At 32.7% G+C, this 20067-nt stretch overlaps 1 protein-coding gene across 5 annotated transcripts in view; it reads left to right on the top strand.

Moving 5' to 3' along the window:
• PDE3A (phosphodiesterase 3A) overlaps positions 1-20067 on the top strand; it is a 261680-nt gene that overhangs the window by 3947 nt on the left and 237666 nt on the right. Inside the window, exon 1 of one of the 5 annotated variants that reach the window (XM_039882555.1) lies at positions 17518-17540. The exons of the other annotated variants lie outside the window; for them this stretch is intronic. The gene's annotated coding sequence lies outside the window, so the exon portion shown is untranslated. Of the gene's footprint in view, positions 1-17517; positions 17541-20067 lie in introns of those variants that run through there. 5 annotated transcript variants of the gene reach the window in all.

Genomic DNA, 20067 nt, shown 5'->3' with positions numbered 1-20067 from the left:
TCCTCAAGACTGTGGATCAGTGAGTCCAACTATACTTTTTGTTTGGCAGTGTTAAGAAGGAAGATGTTTCCCTTAAGATATGTATCTTTTTTAAGTGGATGCTCACGTCCCAGAGCAGGTATGTCTCTCTCAATTTACCACTATATTCTCCAAACACTGGAATATACAGAGGTACCTAGAATTTCTTGAGTTATTAGATATTATATGATTAATAAATATGATATGTTTCAACATATAGTTTTAATTATACAATTTTTACCATATGGAAATTGTATTGAAGGGGTGTCTCTCTATTCTTTTCATATATCACAGAGCACAACTGGCTGTTCATTCCTTTCTAATTATTGTGACCACCTTACACATTCATTTTTGAAAGATTCTAAATCGATGCTGTTTTATTTCAGTTACATGTTAAGAAGAATTTAATATTTTTACCTATCGTTTTAACATAAAATAAACACAAGGCACATGCCTCTCTCCATTAATGCATTTGTACCACTTAATTATAAATTTCTTTGTGATGGATACAATATCAGTCAGAAATGTGCAGCTATATACTTTATATCGTGTAATTAAAAATCAAAATTGTTTCCTACTAGTATTTCCCTAAAGCTCTCAAACATCTTTGGCAAAAGTAGATTTTCGTAGGAATGTAATGGAGTCTGGTGGTTGGTTATCAAAGATAAAATTAAGTTTTTCATCACCGACTTAAAAATATTTTCAAGCAAAAACACAAACAACAAAGACAGTAAAACAAAAATAGGAGAAATAGATATGTTTTTTGATGGTAGGTGTATGGTCAACCTTGTTATGTCTTTGGTAAAAAGTATGACTTAGTGTTTATAGTACAGCTATGAAAAACAAAATATTTCTTCTGAAAATATAGAATATATTGCCCTTTAAATTCCTAAATACATTTTTGTATACTAACAGATTTCTCAAATGGAATACATTTCAGAAACAATCATGAGTTGTTAATTAAATTGTAGCTCTATCATATTTCAGCACTATAACAGCTTATGGTGATACAAAGAACAATATTGATTATTTATGACCTGCTGACAGAATTAAAATTAATTAATGTCAGCTTCTGAAAATATTAAAAAGGAAAAACAAGATTTTCTTATCCCTTGGGAAAGGTGAGGGAGAGAATTTTTTGTTTGTGTGGGACAAAATTGTGATTTTACTTTGTGAATACAGATATTTAAAGCATAATGAAAAACTGTTTCAACTGACAGAAATAGTTAGTGAATCTATATAAATTTACAGAGGTTGGAAGGAGTCAAACAGTAATTTTACTCTTTCTGTATTGAGTCTAAAGTGTAAAAAGTTAAAACTGTAGAACTGAAAGAAATGCTGTGTATGCTGGGCTGTCATGTTAATTAAATAAACAACCAGAACAGTGACTCTGTGTATGAAATACATTTTGAAAAGCCTGGGGGAGGGGGTGCAGGCAGGCAAGGGTGAGTGACACTGGCATGAAAAAACATTCATTATATCTGTAGTGACATTTGTGTGAATTTGTTGTATTCTATTAGCAATATAACTCTGAGGATAATCTCTTCAGGATTCAAGTCGAATAAAGGCTTTACCAAATTTAATTTCACTTCTATGTTAAATAAGTTCTTTTTTATATGTTAAAGTAGGATGTTTAAGAGCTCTCAAACTGGAAATATGGTGAAATATTTTAAGATTTTCAGTTAATATGGTTTGTGCCAGTAAGAGGCAGATAGAGTCCACGTAAACTTCATTAAAAACTTGCGTTATTTGATCTATCAAAAAATGAGTTTATCTTGGGTTTATGGTGGGAGTGTATTTTTCGGAAAACCTTATTGTTGTGAGATATAATCTTATGGACAAAGGTAATCAACGTGACTATTACATCTTGTGGTATCTGAAGAGAGTTTGACAAACTGAAGCATTTAGCTTTGTGAAAGTATGCATAACCCTACATGTTTATGGTGAATTGTTTATTTAGTTGGCCATGTGTCTCCTATTCCATAGAGTCTTCCTCTTTTCTCTTCTGCGTGCGATTTTTATAATTGTATCTTCTAAAAAAACCCCCTCAAATATATGGGATTGAAAACTCAATTTATATGTTTTCTGTGTTCATGTTTTCAGTAAAGATTTATCAAATAATTCAGATAAACCTCAGAGAGTTCAAACATCTCCATATTCTTATACTTAAAGATAAGTGTTGTTAATATTCAAATAAACATTATTTCCTTTACATAGAAATGTAAATGACTTAAGTAATTACCTGTATATACTTTTACTATTGGTAGTATTTTTTAAAAGGAGGTCTCCCAACCCCTGCTCCCCGCCCCCCCCCCAGCCCCAGGGCTACCCTAGGGAATTGTTTTAACATTGAATTGAGAAAGTATGTTTGCACTGTTGTCAACATAAAATACACAGGCTTGTTCTCTGGAAGAAAAAAAATCTTAAAGATGTGCATAAATTATATTTCAGAGAAAGATTTGTTGGATAACAGTAGTCAAAATTATTGACCATACTTTTTTTACCATACATGTATATTACTGTTGTAAAAGAAGATGCTAGCCTTAGCTGATAAAATTCATAAAGATCTTTGTCAGAGAACCCATCAAATATCATAGCACACATTTTATCTGAGCATAGGCCTTGTACTAAAAAATCATACAAATTATACATAGATATTATGCATCACCTGTCTTGCCAGAGCTTAGAGCCTAGACTAATGAGATGTCAACATAAGAAAAAAGGAAATTACAGTAAAATGTCTCAATGACTTTTTGTTAAATGTTGAAGAAATGCATGTAATAGCTTATAGAAGGTTTTAAATCTAGATCCAGAACCATTCATCTCTTCTCTGACATTTTAAGCAAAATTTCCTCTGTTCATTTTTTTTTTTTTCCTGGGGAAAAGTCTATAGTTTCATAGATTTTCAGAAGGTCTTCTACATATCATAGTTAAACATAAATGTTTTAGATTTTGAGCAGCTTTATATTGTAAAGATTGGGAGAAGTTTTTCTTGGAAATGGAAATTAATTTAATATACATTTATAGTACTTCTGAAATAAAGGTAAAATATTTTGGGATTTAGGACATGTATTTCAGTATAGTACAATGATTGTTTTCATATCTTGAGGTAGTTAGTTTATAGCTGTAAGTAACTTGTTGCAGTGAAATCTGAAACTGCTTAATTCTGTGCAGACTGTAGTTAGGAGACTAGAATTAGTCTGATTTTAGAAAGAAGGAAGCTGAGAGAAGTCAGCTTACATGTATGTAGCCAGCCTGAGGCAAAATGTTGGCGTTTGTCCAGTTCTCTCTTGGACTTGAATATACTGCTGGGAGAATGCAGTAGGAAAGGAGTCAGGCTGGTAATTTTAAGCCTAGGTGTCATCTGTGATTTTACACTTGGAGCCAACTCTAAATTCCCATTCAGAGTTAGAACATTGAGTAAAACCCATTGGATGTACAGATAACACAAAACTCTTGAGACTTTACAATGAATTTTCTGGTTATTAGATAGTACCAGGCAGCCTCTGGGATGTATTATTCAGGACTTTGCCCCATGAATGAATATCAGTTGCATGGCAAAATCTAACTTTGTGGAATCTTTATTTCATCAAAGAAGAGTATGTGATGGTGGCTTAAATATTGAATTTTTCTGTTTTTATTTTAGTTTTCAATGAATTGATCATAAAATATTCAGGATTTCTAAATTTAAGGTAAAAAATAATCTGCAAATTATTAAGGCACTTCTTTGTTAGCAAAAGCAGTTGGTTGTTTTTGTTTGCCTGAATTATTTTGCATGGTTTCCTTAAGAATCCATTAAAATGTAAGTAAATAGGATGTAATATAAGAGGAGGTCATGAAGAACATTGCCATTTAGAAGGTGGAAAGCTATTTGGGAAAAGTCACAAACTGAACAACTTCTGCCAGTTCGATTTGATTAGAGCTGTTATTTATTATTCAAAAATCTGAATGATTATTAAGATTTAAGTATAGTCAGTGTGCTGCTTAGATAGTAATAAAATTGCTTAAGTGTACTTGTTCTTTCATTTTAAGAATATGAATAGTTATAAGGAGCACATTACGTCTGTGGATATATGTGTGTGTGTGCATGCGCACGTGCGTGCACATTTGTGCATGCTTGTATGTGTGCGCGTGCGCGCGAGATTTTTTTCCTCTGCCAGGAAATTGCTTTGGTTGTATCAATTTAGTGGAGAAACAGTGTCACCCAGTGGCTTTGATGAAAACAGTCCTGTAAACATTATAGATAAGTGTTGTCCAACAGAAATATAACACAAGCCACATATTTAATTTTATATTTTCTAGCAGCCCCACAAAAAAGTAAAAGGAAGCAGGTGAGATCCATGATAATAATGTTTAATTTAATCTACTATATCGTGTGAACATAAAATCAATATAAAAAATCAAGATATTTTGCATCGTGTGTTTTGTACTAAGCCTAAATAGCATTATCTAGTGTGTTTTTACACTTAAAACACATTTCAATTTGGCGTAGCCACATTTCAGGTACTCATTAGACATATGTGGCTAATGGCTAACGTACTGGACAGTGTAGCTATACAGTTTTAAAGAGATAAAATTCTTAAATACTAATATCACCTCTTCAGTTATAATGGAAAATTTACATAGATTTAATAATAGCACTTAATATACAGTTGTTCACATGTATATGTAATCTCAATAGCTCAGTTTTGTAGCACTAACTACTCTGATAGTTGTTGGCTAGTCTGTTTTCTCCCTTTTTTTCATTTCATATTATTGCACATATTTTAAAATATGGTTATTTTAATTGGAGGGAGAGTTTAACAGAATCTTTAATAAGGAACATTTATGTTAACCTGATTTATAACACAGTATCAGGTTTTCAGTTAACTTTGAATTTGCCTTTCAGAGTTTGATTGGTAACAGGGATTGCTTATGTATACAGTGTGAACAAGTGATTGTCATGTTCACGGTAATTAGTCTGTAATTGGGTTATCTAATGTCTCTTTAGAAATGAAAGTGCTTATGTTCATAGTGCAGGCTGTTATCTTTGTAACTTAGGAAACTAAAGTGACAAACCTGCGAGTAGCTTTAATAGGTGAAAATTGTAACAGTATCTGTAAAGGGCTGATGACTTTTCACGATTGCTTATGTAAATACCAGTCTCATGGATTGAAAATGAAATGGTTCTATTTTGTGTATAGAGAGGATTGGAGATTTCGATAGAGTAGAATTTCTAAACTAGGAATCGGGATTAGGTGGCTTTGGAGCTTTATGTGATTTCAGACTACAGGGTGAGCTCAGAAAAACGTACAGATGAAAAAGATGGGAACTTTTAAATGTCACCTTTTTTCCATTTCCTCTCTCCAAACTGTATGAATACATTAACTCTAGGCGTAGTTCCAATGTTATATTGAGAATTAATGAGAAAATTACTTCTTATATATGGCATGTTCCTTTACATACATAGTTAACATAGAATGATTATTTAAAAGCATGCATTTATTTTATATATAATGGTTTATATCTGTGTGAGGTTTATAGTGACCTTTGATTTATAAATTTCCCATCTTAAAAGCAAGACATATTTATCTTTGCATTCTAAAATGAAAATAGTGTGATACATGGATTTTCACAAAGAAAGTGTGAAAGGCAATAGAATCATAGTATACAAAGAAGCACATTTGGTTAAAATGAAATAATGTGGACTCAGTCTCACTCTTGGTGTAGTTGGCTTAATATAGACTTCTTGAAGTAGCTAGCTGAAGAATAAAATGCCATAGTAATCATGACTGTTACTTGAAAGAGTTTATATTTGAATGTAACTAGTCATTTGCCCTGGCTAATTTTGAAATTGCTTTAAATTAATGTAGGGGTTGGTCTTGTAAATTTTTTTTTTTTTTGTCAGTCTTCTTTTCTGAACGTATGTGTGTGTATGTATGTGCATATCAGTGTATATATAAATGTAACATATATTTGAAAAGAAATGCATTATATTTCATTTTTTTAAGCTAATAGATTCATTTTGCTCAGAGTGTGTTTAAAAATTTAAGGAATGCCTTTCTGTCCACTTACACTCCATAGTACCATGTCAGAATATTGAAATACTTTTATGCAAGAAGGTTGTGGTTTCGATTTAATAAGATTTTAATAAAAATTTTCCATCTTCTGAAGTAAGTTTAAATAACTGAATATTTACGTTATGTCTGTGGCAAGTGTTTCTTCTTCTCCAGGTATAATCCACTTAAAACAAAAAACTAATGGAAATTTGAAGTCATAGAAATATTATTTTGGGGGGAATGTTTTATTTTGTGGCAACCTGTGTGGAGTCAGCATCCGTAGAACGTTTTTAAATCATCATGAACACAAATAAAGGAAATAGTTCTGATTTTAAACTAAGTGTTTTAGAGGATCGAATTAACAGGTCTACTTAGGAAATGCTCCTCAGGAGGCAATGTTTGTCCTTGTGATATGACACATCCCCTTGTTCGGGGAGTTGGTATTTAGAGGTCCTGACTCAGCAGCCGTCTCTTAGAAAGTTTGGAAAGGAGAGAACCTGTTGAGTTGTGAAGGCTACTTTGAAAATTTGCTTTCTAGGCTCAGAAACTAAGGAAGTCGGATTCAGATCATAACAGTTTTCATATAACAGGAATCAAACTTTTTAGCCTTCTTGTCTCACCATAAATATTTCCTTTAGAAAATTCTGGCTTAGTGCCTTGCTCATTGTAGGTGCTGGTTGGCAAGATAAATGGATGGAAAAGAAATGAATGACTTTTAATCTGAAATATTTATCTCCCCAATCTCCCAAGAGTGAGCCAGTGATTAAACCAATTTAAGTAACTTCTATAGAGAAAAGAAAAGAAATAGTCTATTAACTATTGAACTTACATTTTCAATATATTTTTATTTTTATTACTTTAAAAAAATCTTCTTGTGTGTGTCAGACAAGGGGCTGAATACGCCTGTGCTCTTACTAGTAGGGAATCCCACATTTAGTATGAGTCCTAGATATTTATTTTTAGCTCACTCCCAACTGAAAATAACCAGCCAAAGCTACCACCAAGATTATTGTATTGTCAACTTCAGAAAAATGTCTGAAATTAGGGTACATTTTTTAGAAAAATAAAAATTCAACTTTTTCAGTTCAACTAATAAATTAATTGAGAAAGGAAGGATAAACTTTGGCCCACCATTTTCTACAAAGTGTTGGCTGGTGTTCTTCAGCCAGGGTTCTTACTGAATAGTTGTATTTTCTGAAAAGTCTAATGCAAAGTAAATACTATCTCTATTTTATCTTATAATTGTGCTCGATTATGAAATAAATTTTGAGTTATTTGTTTCCAGAAATGACTTTGTGAACTTAGCTTATTTATAATATCATCCAATTGTAATGGTAGTCCAGCTGTGAGGAATAATCTAGAAATTTGATAGCATAATTTCAGAGTCCAGATGAACCAAAAAATCAAAATCAACAGTTTACAAGTATTTATTGAAATGACAGGTTTTAGTTAACCTACCATTTTTTTGGTCCATTTAGTTTTTAATAGAACTTGATTTGTTAAAATAGAAACTTTTAAGTCAAATAAGAATGTTTTGTTGCTATAGTTTTAATATTTCATAGAGACTTATTTTCTCACTTAAATCAGAGGCATCTCTTTTGAATACGTTAGGCAGATTATCATGCCTTTAGATTAACTAGGAGTACAGTATTTAGACAAAAAAGTTATTTCCAACTTCCTTTTACAGAGATGTTTCTTTTTGTCTTTGGATGTCAAATAGTCTAATAGGTAGATATTTGAAAAAGGTTGCCATTACTGAAAACTTTTAGAGTTTGAGATTTCTTTGATTATATTATTTTTTAAAAATCTGAATACCGTTTTTATTTGAAAAAATATATTGCAAACTGAGAATTTAGTTATAAATTATATTTTGAAATAAATAAAACATTGTAAACAAGGCATTTCTAAATTTATTTGACATTTTTATAAAAAATTTAGAAGCAAAAACTTTAACTATATTTTCATTTTGGGACAGGAAGCTGTGTGTCTGTACCATCTTGAATATGTCCGTTTTTACTCGTAATGATTTGTTTTTGCTATAATTGGAACTGTTTTTGCTAGATAAACAGGGACTAAATTATAGCACAATTATTAAGGTGGTAGCTTCATTTGTTCGCTTTTTTTTTTATTCCTTTTTACTTGAATAATAATTGGATTGAATCCTCTTAACCCCTTTACAGAAAGAAAGATCGAGCTTTTAAAGGTTTTCTGTGGAACTTCTATAAGCAATTAACTACTCCTAAATGAAAAGTGTGAGAATTTGGTTGGGAATGTTGGATACTGACATACTGAACATTTATCAAGTAAGTTATCTAAAAAGTAGTGCCATTCAGAAATGGATACTGCCTATAATAAATTTGTGAAAGAAAATGCTAGTATTTTACTTGTACAGAAAGAAGACTAGATCAAAATCAAAACAATAATTCCTCAGTTCAAAAAACATTTATCGTATGGTCTTTGGGGGATATAATGTTGGTGCACTTAAAATCTAGAACTCCGTATAGTTTAGAAAGAGAAAAACCTGAGAGAGTCACTCCTGGACACTGGGCAGAAAGTCTAGCCATGCATTGTCCCAGGATCTGTTAGATCAAAACACTTAGATTATTTTTCAGAGGTCATAATGCTATTCACGAACTTTCCTGACATTCATTACTTTCTAAGACATTAATTTTTATTCTTTAGTTCTTCAGAACATTTATCACTTTGCCTTATAAATGTACCCTTATGGCAATCTCGTGTAAACTTTTACTTATTACGTGACCAGATTGACTAAAACTGTTAGTAAGTAAATGAATTTTACTTAAGACCCAGAACTGTATTTCATATTGACTATTTCTTACCTTCTAAATATTTCAGTTTGCCTAGATTATCTTTTTCCCAGGTGCTTATTAATCTTATATAATTATAATGTGATGTTCAACAAACTATTGTTTGAGAATTCTAACAATAAATGCTCTGATTAATAGATTTAATAGACTTCCTTCAAATGATTTCAAAATTTGTGAGGAGGTGGCCTGAACTTAACTGCTTATAATTACATATTATCTCATACTTTCCAAAGTGAACTTCAAGCAATAGTCCTCAAATTTTAGTGTAACTAAAAATCATCCAAAAAACCTATTAAAATGCAAATTCCTAGGTCCTATGGTCAGATACTCTGATTTAGTTATGTGTAGAGTGTGGCCCAGAAATCTTAAAACTTTAGATTTCTAAGTTTTAAGATTTCTGGGCCCCTAAAACTGGACAGAAAACTGTCAGCTAAAACTGGACAGAAAATTCTAACTTTAACAATCTGAGTAAATAGTTAAAAAGTAGTTGACTCAGTATCATGGGAAAACTATACATACATGCATATATACATACATGCATGCATACATACAGAGAGAGATTATAGTTTATGAACCTATGATATTCATAACATTTTTACCTTAATTTCCCCATTGAGGACACCTCAGAGAAGTTCTTTGACCACTCTTTAATCAATTTCTTTTTTTATAAAATAGAAATAACAATTTGTCAACCTATCTCATACGGCTGTTATAAAGCTTAAATATAAACAAATTGCTATATAAATATTAAGTAGAAAGAGTATAGGGCACTGGACTGAGACAGGTCAATGTTTTATAATGTATACAAGTTTCTTCAACTTCCTGAACTTTAATAATCCTATCTATAACAGAAATAATACAGCCTACTTCTTAAGGTGTGAAGACTAACTAAATAGAAATAATGGACATCAGTTCTTGTCAAACATCAAGAATAATATCTGTGCTACCTATTAGGGCCATGCCATAAAGGTTATAGACTAAATATCAGAAAGTACAATGTAAAATAATGTAAAAAAAATTGCATTTGATTAAAAAAACATTTGAAAATCTTACAAAAGATGCAAATTTTCTGGAAGTTAATTAAAATGACATTAGATTGTTGCTTAAATTATAGTCAAAGCCATTGTCAAATGAAGAGCCTGGAGAGAGCCAGATAAGTTAACAGTGGAAAGAGAAAAATCTGACAAAAATGATGACAAGTATTTCAGAAGAAGATGTGAGTGAGAAAAGATGAAGGGAGATATTTACAAAAATTGATGGAATCTTTAAACATGTTTGAAAAAATGACTAATAATGCTGTTGAGAGTCACTTGTGTACTCATGTATCATATAACCCCATCAGAAACATGATTGCACTTTATAACCTATATTTTGTTTTGAAAAACAAAGTTGTTTTTCAGAAGTTTTAATTTCATTTTTCATAATAAAATTCCAGTTATACCCTTTCTTTTTCTCATTATTTGCCGATGATACCATTATTCTCAAGTAACAGGGACTTCCTGCTTAAAATCTGTGGAAAGCAGCTAGTACAGAGCTGGTTCAACACTGGCCCTCAGTAGAAGGCAGTGATTGTTCATCTCATCACACAAGAATATTCTTCTAGATGCTCCTTTTTATTTTTTACCAGCATCCTCAGGGCCCTACTATAGGCCTCAATACTCAGACCATTTTTCTTTCAGATTTTCTCACTTATTAAATGATCTTTCAGTCTAGTCTGAGGTATTATCTTGGTTTGACTTCAGCAGGAACAGGAGTCCTATATTGTCCCACTCTACCACCATTGGGTTCAATTTAGAAATTCTGCCTGAGATAGTCATCTTTTTCTCCACCTTGGTCACAGAAAGGTCTCTGATTTTTACTCAGCGATATAGGAGGAGATGTCAGAGAGGTGAAGGGAGAGGGCCAGCAGATCAATAGGCCATGGAGTCATTGCAAGACTGTTGCTCCAATGAAATGGGAAGCCATTGAAGGGTTTTAAGTAGAGAAAAGATGTAATCAGACTTATGTTGAATAGGATCTCTCAGGCTCGCTGTGTTGAGTGAAAATAGATGTTAGGATGGAAGAAGAGAGACCAGTTAGAAGACTGTTGCAATAGTCCAGGGAGGACTGGGAATTAGACCAAGAAGTAGTGTTCATGGGAAGATTGTAAATATATATTGAAGGCAGTACTATGAGGATTAGTATCGACTGGCTGATCTTCTATTTGAGGGTAGGGAGAGAGTTCCTCTAATGTTTTCTCATTTGTTTAGAGGCCTAATATTAAGGGTATATATATTCATTTCTTGCTTTTAAAAAAGCTGGATTGACTCCCCCTGCCCCCCCGCTATTTTCTGCCTTTGCCTTCCAGAGAATGTACAAATTGTACGCCTGACTTTGACACAGACTGTCAGATTTTCTTACACTGAAACAAATCCTAATCAAGTTTCTTAAACTCTTCAAAAGTTATTAGTTAGTGTATTGTAACATTTGCATGATAAAATTGGTTTTGAAACTTTATTTTATAAATGTCTTTTAATTTTAAAATAAATTTTAATGCACTCAAAGAGCAGACAGGGCAGGCCCTAGAGCCGTGCTAAAGTGAATCCTGCTTGTAGGGTCAGCTCCTGCACAACAACTCCTCCATTGGTCACATCTAGTCATCACAACCAATCAACCCCAGGGTCAGCCCCTCCCATTGACAAGCGAACAGCGATCAAGGTTCAACCATAACAGGAGGGCACACATATCCATAAAAGAGATATACCTGGAGCATTTGGCTCAGGTGACCAGGGAAGGCTGTGCCACTGGGAATCACAGCACATCTACTACATAAGGCCACTCTACTAAGACCAGGAGACATAGCCACCATACCTAATACATAGAAACAAACACAAGTAGGCAGCCAAAATGGGAAGACAAAAGAACATGTCCCAAATGAAAGAACAGAACAAACCACTAGAAAAGTACTAAACAAAATGGAGACAAGCAATCTACTAGATTCAGAAATCACTTGTTATAAGGATTCTCAATGAACTTAGCAGCAGAGTAGAAGAACTCGCTGAGAATTTTAACAAAGAGATAGAAAACATAAAAGTGGAGATTGAAAACATAAAGAACCAGTCAGAAATGAAGAATACTTTAGGAGGAATTAACAGTAGGTTAGATGAAGCAGAGGATCGAATCAGTGGTTTAGAAGATTAGGTAGCAGAAAACACCCAGTCAGAACCATAACAAGAAAAAAAGAATCCGAAAAAATGAGGATAGTTTAAAGAGCTTTTGGGACAATATCAGGCATACTAATATTCACATTATAGGGATACCAGGTGAGAGGAGAGAAAGCAAGGAATTGAAAACCTGTTTCGAGAAATAATGACTGAAAACTTCCCTAACCTGGTGAAGGAAATAGGCATACAAGCCTGGGAAGTGCAGAGTCCCAAACAAAATGAATGCAAAGAGGCTGACACCAAGACACATAATTAAAATGCCAAAGATTGAAGACAGAGAGACTCTTAAAAGCAGCAAGAGAGAAGCAGCTAGTTATCTGCAAAGGGATCTCCCATAAGACTGTCAGCTGATTTGTCAAGAGAAACTTTGCAAGCCAGAAGGGGTTGTCAGGAAATATTCAAAGTGATGAAAAAGAAGGACCTACAACCCAGATTACTCTACCCAGCAAGGCTATCTTTTAAAATTGAAGGACAGATAAAGAGCTTCCCAGACAAGAAAAAGCTAAAGGAATTCATCATCACCAAGGCAGTATTACAGGAGATGTTAGAGGGACTTCTTTAAGAATAATAAAAAAGAAAAAATATAGATATCAATTGTAAAATGGCAATAACTGCATATATAGCATCAATTACTTTAAATATAAATGGATTAAATGCTCCAGTCATTTAAACCGATGCATTTTCTAATATCTTAAGTACTAATATAGCAAAAACTTTGAATGGTTCAAAAAAAATCAAGACTTTTTTTTTCTTATTAATCTTTGAATAGTTTGACATCCTATTTTTATCTAAAGGCATGTTGCCAATACATCCCAGACCTTCCTATAGAGCAAATGCTTCTATTTTGTTTTCATATTAACGCAGACCATTTGTCAGCCTACAGAGCACTTCAGTGATAGGTGCTATATAAATATTTAAATTATGATAGCTTGTTTGCACTGTAACTTTACAGAGTTTGCTAACTCTACACTGTGGTTAATATGTGATTATGAAATATTTTCTATACTGCTTGGGAGCAACAAAAGATTAGGACTTTTAAAAGTGTGTAAAATGAAGGATTTTTAATCACATGAGAAAATACTTTAATGAGTGGAGAGGGAAATTGGGAAACAAAATTGAGGATAAGGCATGCTATCACCTACAACAATCATGAGCCTGTAAAATATAAGCATTTTAATTTTATAATATTTAAAAATTTTTATCCATATTTCATATACAGAAATATTGAGATATTTCTCTAATTTGCTCTTTCTGCATCTATGTTACATGGTATATATTTTTAAGTAATTTCAGTTTTGCTTGTCAGAATTTTGTTGATTACCTTTGCATTTCCAGCACAAGACTAAGGAACTTTGATTTTTCCATCAAAGTTTGTATTGCTTGTTTAAATGAATAGGGAAAGAAATCAGTGTTTGAGAATATTAAACCACTTTCTACATCTACCTAAAAAAAATAAAGACTATGGTCTTGACCTCCTTTCCCTGAAAAAAAAAAAACTTTCCAGAAATAAATATGAAAGAATCAGATGTGGTAGTTAAACACACAATATAATCTTTATTTAAGCATTCCACCCTCTTTTTACTCTCCAAGGAGAGTAAATTAGGAGATTAGCACTAGCTGCTTATGTTTGAGATGGTTGAGTTAAAGTGACAGAGACTAGTAGTCATTTTTCTGCCTAGTGGTGTGTCATAGTGGATTGATGGGGGCTGGTGTGTGTGTTTGTGTGGGATGGGGAGCTGGCACTGAAGTTTGCATTTGGCTGGAATCCAGATCTCAGCCTTTTAGTTAGAGATGCACTTTTCCCATAGACTCAGTGGTTATCCATTGCCGAGGCACACTAATAATAAAACTAAAGCTCATCAATCAGAATGTCATGTTATTAATTTACAGTGGGGAATTTAACTGTGGGGAAGACCAGAGTTCCAGTACTTACTGGTAAATGCTTCATGTTCTTAGTGAGAACATCACTTTAACATGGCTGTCTTCTAGACTGTGAGGGATCTCTGGATTGTGGGAATTCTTGGAAAAATTAAACACTGTTCATGATTTTTATTCCAGAACATTTGAAGAGTGCTCATGACATGCCAGAGAAGGTGGATTCTTGGGGAAGAGTTTAAAATGAACTGCCCTTGCATGTTCAAATGATTACAGTGCCAAGTGATAAATACTCGAAATACAGATAAGTCATGAGAACTTAGCTCTCAAGAAAGGTCATAACTAAATTTAATGCTCAGATACCATCATACTCTTAACATGGACTTCTGGTTAAATTCTTTCTTCCTTTCCTTTCTGACTTCTCTTTTTTGTTTAACTTTTATGTTTAACTTTTTTTCATGTGTTGATGTTAATAGCAAGCTGACTATAATCAACTTTGGAACAATATGATGAATATATCTAGAAAAGGAAAAAATAAAAATATATCTTTAAAAGAATGTTTTGCTGTATTTCTCTTGTGGACATGAGGTCCAGAAAGGGTAAAGCGTGTTGTGGAGCTGGATGCTAGGTGTGGAGTAATATGTTCTGGAAACGTCATGTGGAACAGATAGCCTAGCATTTGTGGTGAAGGGAGAGGGGGTGGTGGGAAATATTTAAGAGATGAGACAAAGAAGGTTGAGGGTAGGAAATGAAAAATGGAGTATCTTAAGATTAGACTGAGAACCATGAACATTGTTTTGTCTGCACTAGGAGTTATTAACAGTTTTAACAGAGGATGATGTGAACAGATGCAACATAATTTTGATAGTGGATCAGATGAAGGGCAAATTGGACACAGGAGATATTTAAGAATCTACTGTAAAAGTCCTGGTTACAGACACTGAAGATTTATTATGATCGTGGTGAAAAGGAAAGATGACTTAAGAAAAAATGAAGAGCTGCAATTGGCAGGATTAGTCAAGGATTGATGATGGAAAATATTAACGAAGTGCATGAACATCCCTTAAAGTTGTGAATCTGGGCAACTAGAAAGGTTCTGATGCTGTTTTTTGAGAGAAAAAGCATCATAATATAAGCTTTTGTTTGTTTTACATTCCAAGTAAGAAGGAAGGATGACGTTTGTATTTGTTTGATCTGGACATATTTGATGTGTTACTTTCACAACTTCACATGGCCATGTTTGCTTGAAGGCACCCAGTTTCATTTATTCACGCAAAATATTTTAATATGAATTGCATTTGCTCACCATGTTCCTTAGTATGTATACGCTTTTTTAATCTAGAAGCCTCTTGTGGCCAATCTATAACTACAAACACAGAAAGGTTGTAGGCTTTGGCCTTTTAATATAAGAATAAAGACTATCACACTATTTAAGATATGATTTTAAATAGGGTCCTAAATCTTACAGAGCAGCAGACAACTTTGTATTTTTGGTGCTGCTCTTCCCCATAAAACAGACCTGCTAGAGTCAGTATAGACTGTAGCTTCTGTGTAACCTTTTGAGAATCGCAGGGGTGACACTGTCATAACCCTAATTGCATTTTAAAAATTCAAGGGCAAGATTCTTATCCTCAGACAAATGAATGCTGGATCATATGACTAGTTTAAAAATTATTTTATCAGTTGAGACAATCTAGGCAGTTATCCTTGTAAAATTATTAGGTCGAGTTCCACTTTGATTTTTTTTTGAGTTATTCTAGATGCTTGCAATGGTTTGTCTTCACGTAAATATATAAATGATTTTTATAAACATATATTACATATATATTTTAGCATAATATATACAATACGTGTGCATATATATAATATATATTAAATATATTAAATACAAATATAAATAAATATACATTAGGCTATATATGTGCGTGCGTGTGTGTGTGTGTGTGTGTGTGTATATATACATATGCATGCATTAGGCTATGCACCTAATATATATATGTTATATATATATATATACATATATAACATATATATATATTAGGCTATATATGTATATATATACACACACACACATATATATATATTAGGCTATGCACCATAGGTCAAGTTTCTATAAGTGTAATGCAGTGCTATTTTTGTCCACTTGGTGAAGATTCCCACCTGGTAAAATATTCATTGCTCTCAGTATTCTTCTAAACTTGTCTTTATCATAGTGGATTTTTAGAGGACATTTTTTCTTATTTATGTATGTGTTCCTTTTCCTAGAAAGCATCACTGCTGTTCCATCACAGGGTTGGTGGGAAATTAAAAGTAAAGCCTAATTTATGAAATCACCGACAAGTGCTACTCATTAAATTTTTACTTAATCACTACTATGAGAGGGAGAAAAGTTCCCTTCCATACCATTTCCACTCTCTTTTGCCCTGTATCCCTCTACCTCTCTCTCTCTCTTTCTCTCTCTCATATTCTCTCTCTCTTTATTTTTTTTTAGAAATCATGGTTCTTTGAAATTCAGAAGTCCACCTGGTACAGTAGTATAGATATGATTTAACTGGAACAAAGAAGAGTGCGTCTATCACCTTTCCTGTACCGATATAATTTGTGGACCTTTTTTCAACATATACTTGCTTAAGTACCAATCCCAAACCTAAACTATGTCAAAATATGGATGAGCAGGCAGAGAATGTATGATTCTGTCACATTATAAATCATTAATCTAGATAATAAGACCCTTAAACATACTAAGACTGCAAAGGCTGGATTGATTTTCTTTCTTTTTTTTTGGTCAACAAAATAATGTATAGATTTACATTTAATTTTTAATTTTCAGTCAGCTAAAACTTTAAAGGCCTTCACATGACTTATCACTAAACACTATCCATCTGTATCGTGTCTTTGGTACTTAGGACCTTCTGCTCTTGTTTGACCCAGTTGAAAACAGGAAGAAAGCCAAGAGTTGTGTTCTATTAAATACCTTCTAGTAATTTATGTGTGGCTAGAATAGTGAAAAGTGGGAGGAAGTTTTATACATATGTGTAAAACTTAGTCAAGTTTTAGGGAGTTAAAATAATTCCATTTATCTACTTTCTCTTTATTTAAAATAGACCTTTATCACAATAGAAATCTTCAGCAAGTTTAATAATGCCTTAGGTTCTCCTTGGTATAAAAACATAGCTAGGAGAAGAACCAGTATATCAATGTGACATTTTGTCCATGATTTTGTACTTGATACAAATATTAAAACAATTGACACATTTATAATTATCACTCCATAAAGATCTAAAATGTAGTTGGAAAAGGAAGGTTTGAGATTTGATGTACAAAATTATGGGGGCTTTGGAAATATTATCAACAAGACGGTGCTGTCAATGGTGAACTGAACTTTTCATCCTAGGTGAGCTCTTTGAGATGGCAGTAATAGTTTGTTGTCTTCCACTAAAGTGATTATCACATAGTAGGCTTTTTCAAACTCTAATCCGCCCTTGATTCTGATATGTTCTCTTTAGGGAGACCTCCCCACCTCCTGAATCAATGTTGTAGTGAGCCACAGTTACTGATGTGTGTGTTACATCCATCAGGTATGTTGAAATGAGAAAAAAAAAAAAGTTTTAAAATCACAGCTCTATAAACTTGATCCAAGAAGGACATGAACCTAATTTGTGGACCAGGTGAGCATTTACTTTCCTGTTCAAAGTTCCTGTTAGGAGAGATTTAAATAAATACAGCTCAGGGGAAGGGCCTTTTCGGAAGTTTCGTTTGATATCAGTGAAATACTCTTGCAAGAGGCAGTATTTGCCTCGATTTTTACAGTCATTTGGATTTTACTTTCAACTTTACTGGTTTTCTAACCTTGAACAGCAGACTGTCTCATAATTTTTCCACATAAAGCTGTGCTTCATTATTTATTTTCTATAGTTTATGAGTTCATGCTCATAACTTATAGGGAAATCATTTTAAAAATGGGGCAGAGAGTAGCTAGAACACTGAACATTCTGAAAGGATATCTCTGCATTAAAGATGGTATAAATTACTTTTTCACAAGTTCAGATAAACAAGAAACCTCTTTGTGGCACTTTGGACAAAAAGTAAGTGATTTACTTTGTTAAACATTGAAATGAAATGAACTGCTAAACTAAAGAGTTGCACCTGAAATATTTTTATCTTATTTAAATATTGATATGTATAAAGCATGAGGTATAAGAAAAGCATTGTAATTGTGTAGGACTTTACATATTCTTCCAGAAGTGCCAAAATCTATAATTGTAATCTCAATAGAAGAAAATATGATTTAAAATGTAAGTAAAATATATAAGAACTTTAGTTATTCTGCTTACTCTGTTTCCAAAGTTTTAAATAGAGCATTGCATTTTTATCAAGTGGGGCTAATTTTGCCCCCAGGAAACATTTGGCAAAGTCTGAAGGTATTTTTAGTTGTCAAGACTTGGAGGGTGCATGTAGTAGGTAGAAGCCAGCAATGATGTAAACACCTTATAATGCACAGGGTAGTTCCCCAAATCTGACTCAAAATGTCAATGGTGTCAAGACTGAGAAAGACTTTATTGTGTATCTATTTTTTATATAATACTCCATTTGGACAGGAAGATAAATTGGACATAAATTTTTTTTTCTTCTAAGTGTGAAAATAGTGATAGCAAAATCTATTGATGGAGGGAATCAATTACAGTACAGTGATTAAAATGTTATCAGATTTGGGTTTTAATCTTTCCTTCAGACACTTATTAGCTGTCTGGCTTTGGGTGAAATCAGCAATCCCTCTGAGACTGAACATATTCATTTATAAAATGTGAATAATAAATTCTACCTAACAGTCTTACTCTGGTAAAGAAAATGATGTTTGTAACCTGGAAAATATTACATGTCCAATAAATGGTAGCCAATGTTATTATTTTAGAATATAATTTGAGATCGGTAGTATGGTATTTATATGGTCATATTGGGAATGAGATGGTAGAAATATTATCAGTAGAGATAAATTTCTTGAACGAATCATAAGGATTTCTGTGCGATTTCAGGAAGGAATGTAGTTTTTAACTATATATATTTATATCTGAAGAAATAGAAACAAATATTTGACAATTTGGGAAGATCTATAAGAATACAGTCTTTAAGATAGGAAACTAACCTTAAAAAATGCCAAATTATTAACAGAAATTACCAATGGGGTTTTTTAAAAGAAAAAAAGGATCTTTTTTTTAAAAAAAAAAATTGCATTCTTCTATACTGTTTAAATGTTTTCAAGAAGTCTGTATTCCTTTTGTAATCATGAAAACAAACATTACAATAAAACCCTCTTAGTTTCCCAGAATAAATGTTGAAAAATATAATACTTGTTAAAACATTCCTTTCCTAATTTATAGTTACCCTTTTTGCTGGTTTATCTCTGTTAGTTGGTTTCCCTTTTTAGTCACCTTTCTTAAAGTGGTTAAGCTGTGGAACCCATTAAAATTTTAGTGGCTTGATAAAGCTGGTCATATTGATGCCTTTATCTTCTATGCTGGCATGTGGTGCTGTCACCAAAGGCAGTGATATTGAATCTGCGTGGTGAGTAAAGAAGAGGACAGGAGAATTTATAACTTGAATCTTGAAAGCCAGGACTCTTTCCTTGCCCAGATCTTCTTCAATAGTCTATTAAGAACTTTGATAAAAACAGAAAGTATATTTATTAAATTTCTAGTTTCAAAAAATGGCAAGGCATAGATAATAGTTTGGAGGGTTAGATATAAATTTCAAAATGTACATAGATTTGAACTGTGGGCAAAGACTATGAATATAAAATTTAGCAAGAAAATGTAAGTTTCTATAAATTTGGTTTTAAAATAATGGTATAATTTCATGATGATGGAATTTGGGCCATTATCTAATTCTTGCTTAAAGAAAGAACATATATTTTTAAAGTATTTAAATTGGATGACTGCAAGTTCAATGAATTGACTGCCTCTTCAGCTTGGTTTTGGCAGCATAATTTCCAGAATTCTACTCCTGCATTTGTAGCATTGTGACCAGTTCTGCTTGCCATATTTTAAGAAGAATATTGACCACTGTAAAATGGTCAGAAAGCTTCAAATTAGATCCCTGGTCTGCCAC

The sequence above is a fragment of the Pteropus medius genome, unplaced genomic scaffold, assembly GCF_902729225.1.
Source record: "Pteropus medius unplaced genomic scaffold, Ma_sr-lr_union100, whole genome shotgun sequence".
NCBI lineage: Eukaryota > Metazoa > Chordata > Mammalia > Chiroptera > Pteropodidae > Pteropus > Pteropus medius.
Note: the sequence above shows the minus strand (reverse complement) of the source record. Positions and strands in the feature narration are given on the sequence as shown.